The 12764-nt window shown below is 36.8% G+C and overlaps 1 long non-coding RNA gene and 1 other non-coding gene across 2 annotated transcripts; both read left to right on the top strand.

Annotated features, from left to right (window-relative positions):
* The first annotated feature begins 3337 nt into the window (after positions 1 to 3337).
* On the top strand, positions 3338 to 7795 carry LOC131781111 (uncharacterized). Its single transcript, XR_009339925.2, has 4 exons — positions 3338 to 3403; positions 6258 to 6383; positions 6706 to 6791; positions 7676 to 7795. It is a non-coding gene; the product is annotated as an uncharacterized lncRNA (long non-coding RNA).
* A 4483-nt stretch (positions 7796 to 12278) lies between these two features.
* On the top strand, positions 12279 to 12352 carry Trnar-ucu (transfer RNA arginine (anticodon UCU)). The gene has a single exon. It is a non-coding gene; the product is annotated as a tRNA-Arg (tRNA).
* The last annotated feature ends 412 nt before the right edge of the window (positions 12353 to 12764 follow it).

Below are 12764 nucleotides of genomic sequence, written 5' to 3' on the forward strand. Positions count from 1 at the left end.
GATATTTGACCTCAAAGTTATCAAATATTCGTATGAATCGAAAAGTCTGAAAACACAGTAATTTATTTGCCTCTGTTGATTAACAAGCCGTCGATTAAATTGACTGATACTTGTGTCGGATATTTACTAAGGATATAATAATATTTATGCAAATCCTCAGAGCAATTGGTTGAATACCATAGCAGTGAGAGCTTCATACATTTTACCTATTTTGAAGAGATTTCCTTAATGAAGACCGAGAAAAACTACGGGGGGGTGGTCTATCTCCCCCCGGAAAAAACCAAAAGGTTTTGGGGTAGATCGTTTAAACTGGCAAAGTTTAATTGAAATCGGTAGGATGGCATGTAGCACAACTAACTGGTGCTTTAGTGGAAAAAAAATCAAAAGCCCTCTCCCACTTATAATAATGGAAAGCAATTTTGAATGAAAAGTGAACTGAAGCATTTTTTCACATCTTGTCATGTTCTCAGTTTTAGATTATGTATTTAAGGCAGGACCATTTTGAAATGTTGTTGAGTAACTCACAGTTTTCCTTCCGAGACAACTAAGTCGCCTGAGAGGATCATTTAATAAATATGTTTTTCTTAGCACTTGAAGGCTTTCGGCTTATTGAAAAGATAAATGAGGTTACTAAATAAAGTACAAAAATGATAACTTATCAGCTTGGTTAATATATATAGAGAGAGACTTTTTCGTCTTGTCACGAGCGTGGGACAAAGGTCCCACGCTGATTCCCCCTGAGGAAACGAACCTCAGACCTACTGAATCCGTGCTCTGATGCTCTTTCACTGAGCCACAGAGAGCTTGGTTTCCATAGCGATCACGCGTAGCGTATGCGACAAGATCTCTCGTTCGCTGTACCACTGAACTACAGAGTCTTTGTAGAGAAAGATCATTACGAAGGTCAGATATGATATCTTCGATCCCATTTCTTATTTGCTTCATTGTATTTCTCGGGAGGAAGTGTGCCACAAATGGGCCAAACTCTGATACATATAACGCCAAAGAATTCACTTGATGCTTGTTTCTAAATAGAAGGGAAATAACTCTTAGGATCGCTACTTTGAGGATGTTGTTCCTGGCATTTACGCATTTACTTGCTGGTGCAAATAGAACAACAAAAGGGATTTGCAAGCAAAAGCAAAAAGATCATTACGAACTCATCTGACACCTTCTAAATCTATTGTGCTGTAAGGAAGCCATTGTCATGTTGGTGCCATAATTGAGGAAGGTAATATGGGAAAGATCCAATTATCTAATATTCATCTAATGACATTTTCAAACATTTAATGAGCCAGTGTTTCTTATGAAGGGCTATATATTAGACTGAAATAGATCTATGATCGCAAATGAGCTATTGTTCTCAAAATCGCTAGAAAATATCACGGACTCGTTATTGTGAAAACAACTAAAAGAACTGATATTATAGTTTTGTTTTTTATTAATCATTGTGCTGTACGGAAGCCATTGTCACTTTGTTTCCCTAATTGAACAATTTGCCCTGGAATATTCAATATTTTTATTTTTTCATCTAATATGACATTCAAACGTGAATTCAAAGCGTCGTCATTGAAGTAACAATGATAAAAAAGAAACAAGCCAAGGAAATTATATGAATTTCATTATTGATTGTACTGTACGGAAGTTACTCTCATGTTGCTGCCCTTATTGAGAAAGTTGCCATAGGAATGTTTCAATTTGTTTATTTTTATTTCACGAAATTATCGATGGTTCTGAGCCAGTGCGACCTATGAAGAGGTATATTTTAGATTTTATCACATCAATTGCCTCATATAAGTTATTGTTCTCATTATCACCTGTAAAATATCAAGGCATCGTTGTTCAAACATAAGCAAAGGTAATTATAGGGTGTTCATCTTTGATTGTGTTGTATGTAAGCTATTGTCTTTTTTGCCTCGACTGAGCATGTTGCCATGGGAATGTTCAAATTTTATAATTTTTTTAATGATATTTTCAACGGTCTATTGAAGCAGTGTTCCCTAGCTCTTTTAAATATCTAAAGGTATATTTAAGATTCTACAACACCCATTGTCGCATAGAAGCTATTGTTCTCATAATTGCACAAAAATATCCCGGCATCGTTTTTGAAAAACGAACAAACAAAATGAAATGTTTTTCACCAAAATGAATGATATGGTTTTCAGTATTAATTGTGCATTACAGATGCTATTGTCATGTTACTGCCATAAGTTAGCAAGTTGCCTTGAAAATTTTCAAATTTTATAACTTTTATTTAATAACATATTCAATCCTTCACTGAGCCAGTGTTCCCTGATACCTATAATTCCAAAAGAATTCATTCGATGCACGTTTCTAAATAGAACGAAAAACAACTTTCAGGATCGCTTCTTTGAGGATGTTGTTCCTGGTATTTACAAATTTACTTGCTCGTGAAAACAGAACAACAAAAGGGTTTACAAACAAAAGCAAAAAGATCGTTACGAACTCGTCTGATTGGTAGGACAGATTATCAGTATAGGTTAGCTCTGAGGAAGTTATTTCATCATGAAGGAAACAATTTATTTCTTAAGGCAGATGCTGAATATGATCAAAGTTAACCCCCTAAATCTATTGTGCTGTACAGAAGCCATTGTGCACTAATTGAGCACGTTACCGTGGGAAAGTTCCAATTTTACAATTTTCATCTAATGATCTTTTCAACCGTTTTTTGAGTCAGTGTTTCCTATGAAAGGGTATATGTTAGATTTAAATAGATCTATTACCGCAAATAAGCTATTGTTCTCAAAATCGCATGTAAAATATCACCACCGCGTTATTGTGAAACAAGTAAAAGAAATGATGTTGTGGTTTTGGTTTTTAAAAATTGTTGTTCTGTACGGAAGCCATTGCCACGTTACTGTCATAATTGAGCAGGTTGCCATTGAAATTTTCCAATTTTCCAATTTTTATTAAATGAAATATTCAACCGTTTAATGAGCCAGTGTTCTTTATAAGAAGGTATATCTTTGATTAAAATGACAACTATTGTCGCGTATACACTATTGTCCTGTTAATCGCCTGTAAAATACCAAGGCATCGTTATTGGAAAACAAGCAAACGATATGATAAGGTTTTCAAGGTCTCCGAAGTATGTTAGAAAGTCCCACAAGAACATTTTGCAATGTTATCACATTAAGTATAGCAATATGTTGAAATGGATTTGATACACCGATTTTAAGGTGTGGCATCTGTTTAACATTTCTTGAAATAATTAACTAATCCTGGGCATCCTATTGGATGATCCAAGAGCTATGACGTAGAAAATCCAACTACCAATTTGATCTTAAAAACCTGTGGCACAGTCTTAGGTACTCCAGTTTTCTTTTGGTTGCCCAAAGAAGAAACATCGCGTTTGCGTTTAACCACTTTTGTCCGTCTTGAGGTAAGATATTAAGATATCGTTGATAGCAGTAATTTGAAATCCGCTTTACGACACATTTCGTTAAATTTATATCCTAAAGTCAGCTTTAGTCTTATTTCTCACTGAATTATCAGGATAGCAACTTTACTGAGGATGTTCTGATGAACTTTACTTTTATGATGTTCCTGGTATTTACAAATTTATTTGCTCGTGCAAAGAAAATAAGTGTGTGACAAAAGTCAAGAGATCATCATGATCTTATTCGACTTCCAGGAAAGAGGTCAACTCTGAGTAAACCATCTCGTTTAGGTTAGCCTGAAAATTGATTACGCCGTACGGAAGCTATGCAAGGTCATGCTACAGCCCTAATTGAGCAAGTTCTCGAGGGAATATTGATCAATTTTATCTAATATCAATTGCAATAGCCTATTGAGCCACTGTTTAAAGAAATAGCGCGAGAAAACAGAAACAACAACAACAACAACAACAAAAAGAAAATACACCTATCTTAAATCAAATTCGTATTCAAGAAGTGGTAAGAAACACTCGACTACGTCTGGTGTTTCTCTCTGCACTTCTTTCGTGCTCTAGCCGCTTCCTACGTGCTTTACAATAGAGTATGACACAGCCAGGCTTAACTGCTTTATTTCTTAAACATGCCAATTACAACTGTTTGAATGCGAGAAGAAAATTTCTTTTTTTTGGAAGACCTTCTAACTATCAGCACTATTTGTGTTGTACGGAAGCTATTGTTCTATTTTCGTCTGATGAAATTTTCAACCGTTTATTGTATGAAAATGAATATATATAGAGACCCGTCTTGCCTGCTCGGGTAGCGATTCAGAACACAGATTCGCCCCATATTGTCCATGCACGAGGGCGGCCAGCGATATAATTATAGAGCGCAAGAAAACCATCGTTGCAAAGAAGCTATTGTTCTCAAAATCGCATGCAAAATAGCACGGCCTCGTTATTGAGAAACAAATAAAGATATTAGATGATATGGTTTTCAGCATTAACGGTGCTGTACGAAAGCTATTGTCGTGTTACTGCCCAAATTGAGCAAGTTGCCATGGAAATGTTCAAATTTTCTATTTTTCTTAATGACATTTTCAACGGTCTATTGAAGCAGGGTTCACTAAATCAAATATCAAAAGATATCTTTTAGATAATACAACACCCATTGTCTCCTGGAAGCTATTGTTCTCATAATTGCACACAGAATAACCCGGCATTGTTTTTGAAAAACAAAAGCAAATAAAAAGGAATTTTTTATCACAATAAATGATATGGTTTTCAGCATTCATTGTGCATGACGGAAGCTATTGTCATTTTACTGCTATAATTGAGAAAGTTGTCACAGAAATGTTCAAATTTTATAATTTTTATTTAATATTTAATCGTTTATTGAGGCATTTTTTTTTTTTTATAAAAAGGTATATTTTCGATTAAAAGACCCTAGTTGTAGCCTTCAAGCTATTGTTTTCATAATCGCATGTAAATCCAGTCCCCAATTTGACTTTAACTGGTAAAACAGTCTCCCATTGTCCGGTTGCTTTTCGTTGCCCATAGTAGAACCATCTCGTTTTGTAGGTAATTTAGTGTTAACAACTGGGTTGAAAACGTAAATTAGCCACCGTAAAGGGTAAAAAAGCTGACGTTTCGAGCGTTAGCCCTTCGTCAGAGCGATTAGAGGAATTGTGGGTTGTGTGTGGATTTATATGTAGGAAGTGGAGCTATGCCATTGGTGGGAATGTGGTGACGAGAAAACAGGAATAAATTAGTTGAATGAAAAGCGCTCGTTGATTCCGTGGGGATTAAGGGTGCCGATTTGGAATATAAATTTTTGTTCTAGTGTTTTACGGCTTCCGAACTGCCAAGATTTAAGGAAAGGCCGCAAACTGCCATATGCTGTTTAGAATGATAAGGAAGATTAAAGTGTCTAGCGACTGGTTTGGATGCGTCTTTGTCATTTCTTTCCACATCGCGAAGGTGTTCTCGGAATCGGTCACCCAGTCGTCTTCCTGTTTCGCCGATGTATAACTTATTGCAATAAGTGCAAGTTATGCAGTAAATAACATTGGCGGAGGTACACGTAAAGTGATCAATGATCCTACATATAAATCCACACACAACCCACAATTCCTCTAATCGCTCTGACGAAGGGCTAACGCTCGAAACGTCAGCTTTTTTACCCTTTACGGTGGCTAATTTACGTTTTCAACCCAGTTGTTAACACTAAATTACCTGCTATACTCTCCCACCGACGCAGCACCACAGTTTCTTTAGAAACTTACCCCTTTATTCATCTCGTTTTGTGTTTGACTCGTGCAAATAGTTTTGTGGACTAAACAAAGGGCATAGATTTTGCTTTCCAAAAGGAAAGGAATCTTGCTGGAACAAGAAAACATAGAATTTTGATTCGAAGGGCGTGCTACGAAAAGAACAAAGATATAAATATATACTTTGAGGCAGACAGGAACCATTACGGAATCATTTTTTTTTTTTTATTTTGTCTCCGCTCTTCAACCCAAAAAGGCAACAACTCCCCCAAAACCTTTTATTTTTTACCCATTGTTTCATTACAAATTGCTTAGCTCACTCGGTAGAAGGATGCGTGATCCCGAGGAAATAACCTGTTTCCTCGATTGATAGCCCCGAAAACTCTTTTGCTGCATCTCTCAAACTTTAGTAGCACAAAGGAGAGACTGGAGAGTAACATTGTTGGAAAATAGAGAAAATTTTCAAAACATCCCTGGCGAAGAAATGTTCATTTCAGGAAATCTTCTGCAAAGTGATGAACAAGCGAAAACGAATTGAAACTCGCAGACGTTTTTTAGTTTTGACTATTTCTTTGTTGTTGTTTTTTTATTAGATTTTCTTTTTCAGCGATTCAGAGATCAAGATGAACCCACGACTTGTATTGGTGCTGTTGGCCTTGGTTGCTATGACTACGTCATTGACGATTAGAGATGATAGTGAAGAGAACTATGATGATTTGGTGAGGCAAATTTGTGATAATTGGGGTCAGTGAATGTTTTCTTGTATGTTCAAGGATAAGCTGAGTCAGCACCAGATCACTGACAATACAGCTGATTTTTCCGATCCCAGTAGCTGCCTCTTCCTCGCAATTATCCCGCCTCCACCCCGCAGCAAAAAATATTTTTGCAGATATTTTTTTTGTTTACTAACTAGATCATTTATCTAGAGGGTAAACTAATTTGATTACTTAAATGGCTCAATTCTGTTCCTTTCTTTCAAGATTTATTTACTTTTAATATGGCAATTGAATGTTAAATGTCCTGAATTATGGTGCGTTTCAGAAGGAGCGTGAGAGGGATCCTGGCTGTAATCCTTGCTATGGGCGATTCGGAAGAACTCACGACGCTTGCTGCTCACCCAAAAGATGGTAAGTGTCATCTCAAATTGAAAAACGAAATGAAAACCCTCGGCCGGACAAAGGGAGGGGGGTGGATTTATCTTGGTAACTGTCCACCCCAGAAGCTGTTCTTTTATCTTGGAGACATGTTTGGCAGTGGGAACTTGGTGAAAATCGCCTAATAGATATAGGAGTTGTAAGTTTCAATTGAGGTGATATGAACTATGAAGGAAATTGATACTTTGAAGTTGAAAAGGGAAGTACAATAAACCAAGTACAATAAACCAACTCTCGAGTTGGATAGCTTTTGTTCTTCTAAAATGCTTCAAATTATCGTGGAAGAAGTGAAAAATGTAAAAAAAGCCCCACTGACCCCCAGCAGCATAATTTGCAAATATTAACATCACCTTGTAGATGACATAACAGGCTATCTATTTGGGGTAACAAATTTTCAAAACATATCAACACAACGATAGTACTAGAGGGGGAGGGGAGGGTGAGTTTCAACAACTCCCCCTCCTTGTACTACGGTGAGGGCATAAGTTCCCATGTCCGTTCGAGGTATGAAGACCATCTGTATAAAGATTCATGGCCTCATAAAATCTGGAGCTAAAATAAATTTTTCTTTGTGATTTTTCTCGTCCGGCAACATTGTAACTTGCTACCACTAGGTGACAAGGTTTTGTCGTGCTCAAAATTCTCTTTAAGTTAAAATCATGCGACCTATTCCTCAAAGTGTTTCCTATAAAACAGCAGATATGGCTTTTGGGTTTTGTAATAACTGCAATACCCAGTTCATTTTCAATATCCCAAGTCTTGGTAAATGTTATCAGCACTACATATACCTCGACCATGATTACGGTGTATTCAAAAAAACTTCATTCAATAGCTTCGAAATATGCTTTTCTCTACAGCAACTTCCATGGGGGATGCGAGTGAGAACCAAGCAAAAGATGGAAAACGAGACCGGAATAACTTACCACCTTGTTGAAGCACCAGCTCCGCTTGCGAATAACCGGTCAATAAAAATTTCCACTGATTATGTTGTCGTTGTGATCTCTATTCAGCGCCAATTGGTAAATTAATTAAAATTCGTCTCGGAAATTATTCGCAATATAGATTTCGTCTTCAGCGAATAATTGTTAAATCTTCTTAATTGAAAAATACCTCTTGAAAAGGCTAAATAATACTCCGAAAAGAAATTGATATTTACATAATTATTACATTCATTCTGAATCTCTTGAAATCTGATTTTCTCTCACCGGTGTGATTTTGTTACAAATCGCACCATTTTATGTCCTAAATCGCATCTTTTTTCAGCCAATGAAACAGCTTTATTAAGACAAAACAACCGATCAAAATTTAAGGCTTGTTTACATAAATCAATCAAATTGCAGAAAAATGAGAGTAAAGTTTTGCAACTATTTCTAAACTAGTTCCATAAAGTGGATCCATTAAATATTTGAACAGACTAAAATAACTTGCGTTGAGCGACTGAATTTTGCGATTTCAAAATAGATGTAATAAAGTGGTAATTGAACTTCGTATCGTGCAAGTTTGGTCTGAAATCAAACTTATGATTTCAAATTATACGTACGATTTCTGACCCAATTGCACTCTACTCAGTTCAATTACCATTACATATCAATTTGGTCATTTCTTCTTGCACTGAAAACCATACAAGGAACTAATCACAAAATTACTGCCCATGCAATTAAATCTTTTATCCCACACGTATATACTCAAAAGTGTATCCCCACTTCAAAGCAATTACTTGAATATCAAGCTTGTATATTTTCTTTAAAAAATGAACATGAAAAGTTATTCAAATACTTGTTTGTTGTCAAAAGCCAACTTACTTGTTTGAAATACCTGCCTACCAAAAGGGTGTAGAACAATATTCTAAGTGCACTTCATCACGTTAAAAAAAATAACAATTCACTATAAACACTTTGCTTCTTTATTACATAAAATAAATAGATTCCATGAATACAATGGTAAGGCTGCATTTAAGAGACATGCCTATCCCTGCATAACTCTACTGCTATGTGTTGCAGAAAACTCGTTTTTTCTTAAAATCGCTCTGCAATCTGGATGATAACCCAGATGTGAACGTTTCGTTCCGCGTGCTGAAAAATCATTTTAAGGTAATCATTACCTTAAAATGCATCGAATCAATCCATTGTTTGATTTCCCGCGTTGCCATGCGTCAAACCAACACGATTCTTAATAGACGAAGGAGGTGTACAACCGCGAATGGTAAATTTAAAGCCATGATTTGTGGTCTGCGGTGAAACTTCGATCCCTAAGTTGTCTACTGTTTTTGTTCCTTACACTTCTTGATGAAAACTGAAAAAGTTTTATATATGAACTTACTCCTCTTTGCGCAAGGTCCGCCGATAGAGTGCCATGCACATCCATTCTCCAATCTTGCCAAATGGTCAATAAAAATCAGATCAGAAAGCTGCGTGTTCGATTCACGTCGGGATCAGCCGGTTATTTTATTTTTTCAGTTTAGAGAGCTTTGAAGTCTCTTTCAATGTCTTTTTCGTCCCTGTTTCTGTTGTTTTGTGAGCCAATTTATCCCATCATATTAAGCCCTGGCCTCTATCATGGGTTTAAATCCAGAATAGAAAAAAAAAAAAGATAAAATCTCTCTTACATCGGAAAGTATTAAATCAATCTACAGTTCTAAAGAAATATGTTTAGAAAATTTGTCAAGAAAACTTTTCATTTATCGAATGTGTATACTCAGGTCCTTAAACTAACTATACATTTGTTGGAGGATTTCGGGAGGAGATTGCATGGTTTAAAGAGGGGGATCAATCGTAGCTAACAGAGTATGATGGGGGGACTAGGTAAATTTTACTGTGACCTGGCACACGCGTTGATAGTGCACGGTGAGATACTTAGCGTTGGTGTTTTTCGCAATATCTGTAACTGCAAAATACTGACTAGATGTTCGTACCGGATTATCATCTCCTCGTAGAGCTGGATGGCGATAGGAACAAGATAACACTCGGTTGGACTCAGGAAGAACAATGCCATGGGAGACACATTCTATAGAGATTGGCAAACAATCCATGGAGAAATCAAACTATTCCAAAATGATAATTTGGTTTTATCAACTGAGTTGAAAGTATAATTTGCCACATTAAAGATTTTCTGGGCTTGCTGTGAAGCCCCAGTGGCGCAATGGATTAGCGTGTTGGACTTCTAGTTCAAAGGTTGCGGGTTCGAGTCCGACCGGGGTTGGAGTATTTTTCTTGTCTCGATCACTGGTCTGGTTGAAGGAGGAAAAGTGCTGGTCAGTTGGTCTTTAGCTTATGAACTCTGTGAATCGAACTTACAATTTTTGTTCCTACAGAACTATTACTCGCCTCCAAATAAAAAATTTCACTTATTGTTTCTCGATTTTTTTTGGCGTTGATGCAGATGTTTTAAAAAGATCATGTGAAATTGTGTAAGTATCTTGGTAGAAATTGGCACCTTTGTAATTTGTTCTCAGTGATTCAATTTACTTTTTTTTTGTTTTGCTTTTTTCCCTCTTTTTCTTACACGTTCTAGAATCATACCACGTCTCTTTTAAAAGCGTTTTATCATGAAAAAATTGAGCCATGAAAGCAAAAGACAGTTTACTGGCATTACAACCCACTTGGTACGTCAGGAGAAATACGAGAAAAGTTTGCAAACCACGAGCCGGAGGCTAGTGTTCTCCAAATAATCCGAGTGGCTTATTACGCTGGTAAACCGATAGAATGCGCGGTCTGTTGCTTTTAAAAGGTAAACCTCAATTTTCTATGGGTTTGGCGGTGCAACAACCGATAGGTTTTTTACAAATCAGGGCGTTCTTTTTATCTCGGTTATTTTATACAAACAATATAACGAACCTTTCTTGACTCATCTAGTTCTAACCGGGCCAAGATTTCTAAAGCAACAATAAAGATCCTATTTGCTTCCAACGCCATTTCCAGTGTTTGTCCTTCAAAAAATGGCTCCAGCATTGCTAACGTAACAGCAAGCCTACGAGAAAGCATTTTGTTATATAGGAAACACACGGCTTATTGAAACATAGGTAAATCGAAGTATAAGGTGTGCGTGTTTTGCAGGCGTTTACGGAGGGTTTATTAAGGTGGTTTAGTCAGGAATTCATGCAATGAATCTCGAAAAAATAAACTCACTTGTCTGGTACTTTGGTGAAAGACGAATCAGCATTGGATTACAGCCACACAATCCCTGTCGAGCGAAATGCACATCATCTCCAATAGTTTCGTCCCTGAGGGGAAAAAACAAAGAGAAAAAAGAAGAGGAAAAAGGAGGTAAATGACAAGCAAGATTATGATTGAATTAACCGAAGAACTTTCTTATCAAATATTCTTCCAAGAAACTACAAGAACCTTGAAATTAAGTCACACTCGATTGCGAAAACATGAATGATAAAACCCAATGGCTTCATCGGAAATGTTTGCACAGTTATACCTAATCAGTGCTTTACTTTTTGTATTATTCAGGGCAAATCGTTCGTTTACGATAATTATTTTTTTTCAGGAACGCGTGTATGGCTTCCATCATTTACCACATGCACTTAATTGTGGCTATTCTGTACATGTGCCCCAAAACACCATTGGGTCTCATTGTTCATTGCTAACACTTTTTAGGTATCAACGTTTTGCAATCAAGTAGTACCGAAGGAGGTTCGTCCGACAATTACCGAATATTGAGAGAGGGGGGGAAGAGTATAATTGTTATTGACTTTCAGACCCCTTTACCAGTCTTCAGACATCTTCATTCCTTGATTTATTTCCATCTGATTGAGTGGCAACCTTTTATTTGCTTGTCGTCTATACGTTTTTTAAAATCTTTTTCTTTTTTGATACATTCATCAGACTAATCAGTGCTACCGTAAAATAAGAAAAGATTTCTTACAACGGATGATATGAATATCCAGGTAGTGCTATAGCTCTGTGTAACAATGACCAGTAGTTTGCCAAATTTTTTTTCATAAATTTCGTCAAAGTCATGAAGCGATTTCCAAGGTTCATAGCCGTAGTGTGGTAGATTGTAAGCGTTGATCAAACTGGATCGCCTCACAATGATATCCCACTGGAAATAAAGAGGAAAATTGTGTAAATTGCTTTTTTTCATGATGTTCTTGTCATCGTTTTTGAGGACCCTGGAAATAGAGTAATAAAGAGAATCAAGCGAATTCACAATCGATATCGACGTCTGACGTTTTTGAGTGATCTCAGCGATAAATTAAAGTACTGATAACAACTTCTGGTAAGACACTGCGGAGTGCCATTTCAAATGGAACACCGCGTTTGAGATCATAGTTTCATAGAACAGGCATTTCAACCAGTAAATGGTTTCCGTTTACGAAGCAAAACCCGTGAAGATATTGAAAGGGAACTGGGTAATGTTTCGCTCATGGCCAAACAACAACAACAACAACAACAACAACAAAAACAAAAACAGAGCTGAAATCACATTTAAATTGATAATGAAATGCACTGTAAAGCCCCCGTGGCGCAATGGACTAGCGTGTTGGACTTCTAATTCAAAGGTTGTGGGTTCGAGTCCCACCGGGGGTGGAGTATTTTTGTCGAATGTTTTTTTTTAATAAACTAAGTTTTCTCTCTCCCCCTGTTGAAACATGTAAAATGCTAATCAGTCTTTAGCATATGAATTCTGGGACAAAGACTTAATGATAAACCCTATAGGAGGGTCTTTAAGAAAGATGAGGGGGAAAGGAGATAGCTTTGACGGTTGACGGTAAATTTATTTTAATTTTTTTCGATTTTGACCGTTGATAGATAATTTCTAAGGCCCTCTCAGTGATGAATTTGTCCTATGTAGCGATGACATTACTGAATGTCACCATTGGAGTAGTCGCTTATATCTCATTTGAAGTCGAAACGGCTCAAGTTCTATCAAATAACTTGCCAGTGGGTTCATCCCGAGTAGCAGTGAATGTGATGGTGGCAGTACTGTCCTTCACTTCCT

The sequence above is a fragment of the Pocillopora verrucosa genome, chromosome 5, assembly GCF_036669915.1.
Source record: "Pocillopora verrucosa isolate sample1 chromosome 5, ASM3666991v2, whole genome shotgun sequence".
Classification (NCBI taxonomy): Eukaryota; Metazoa; Cnidaria; class Anthozoa; order Scleractinia; family Pocilloporidae; genus Pocillopora; species Pocillopora verrucosa.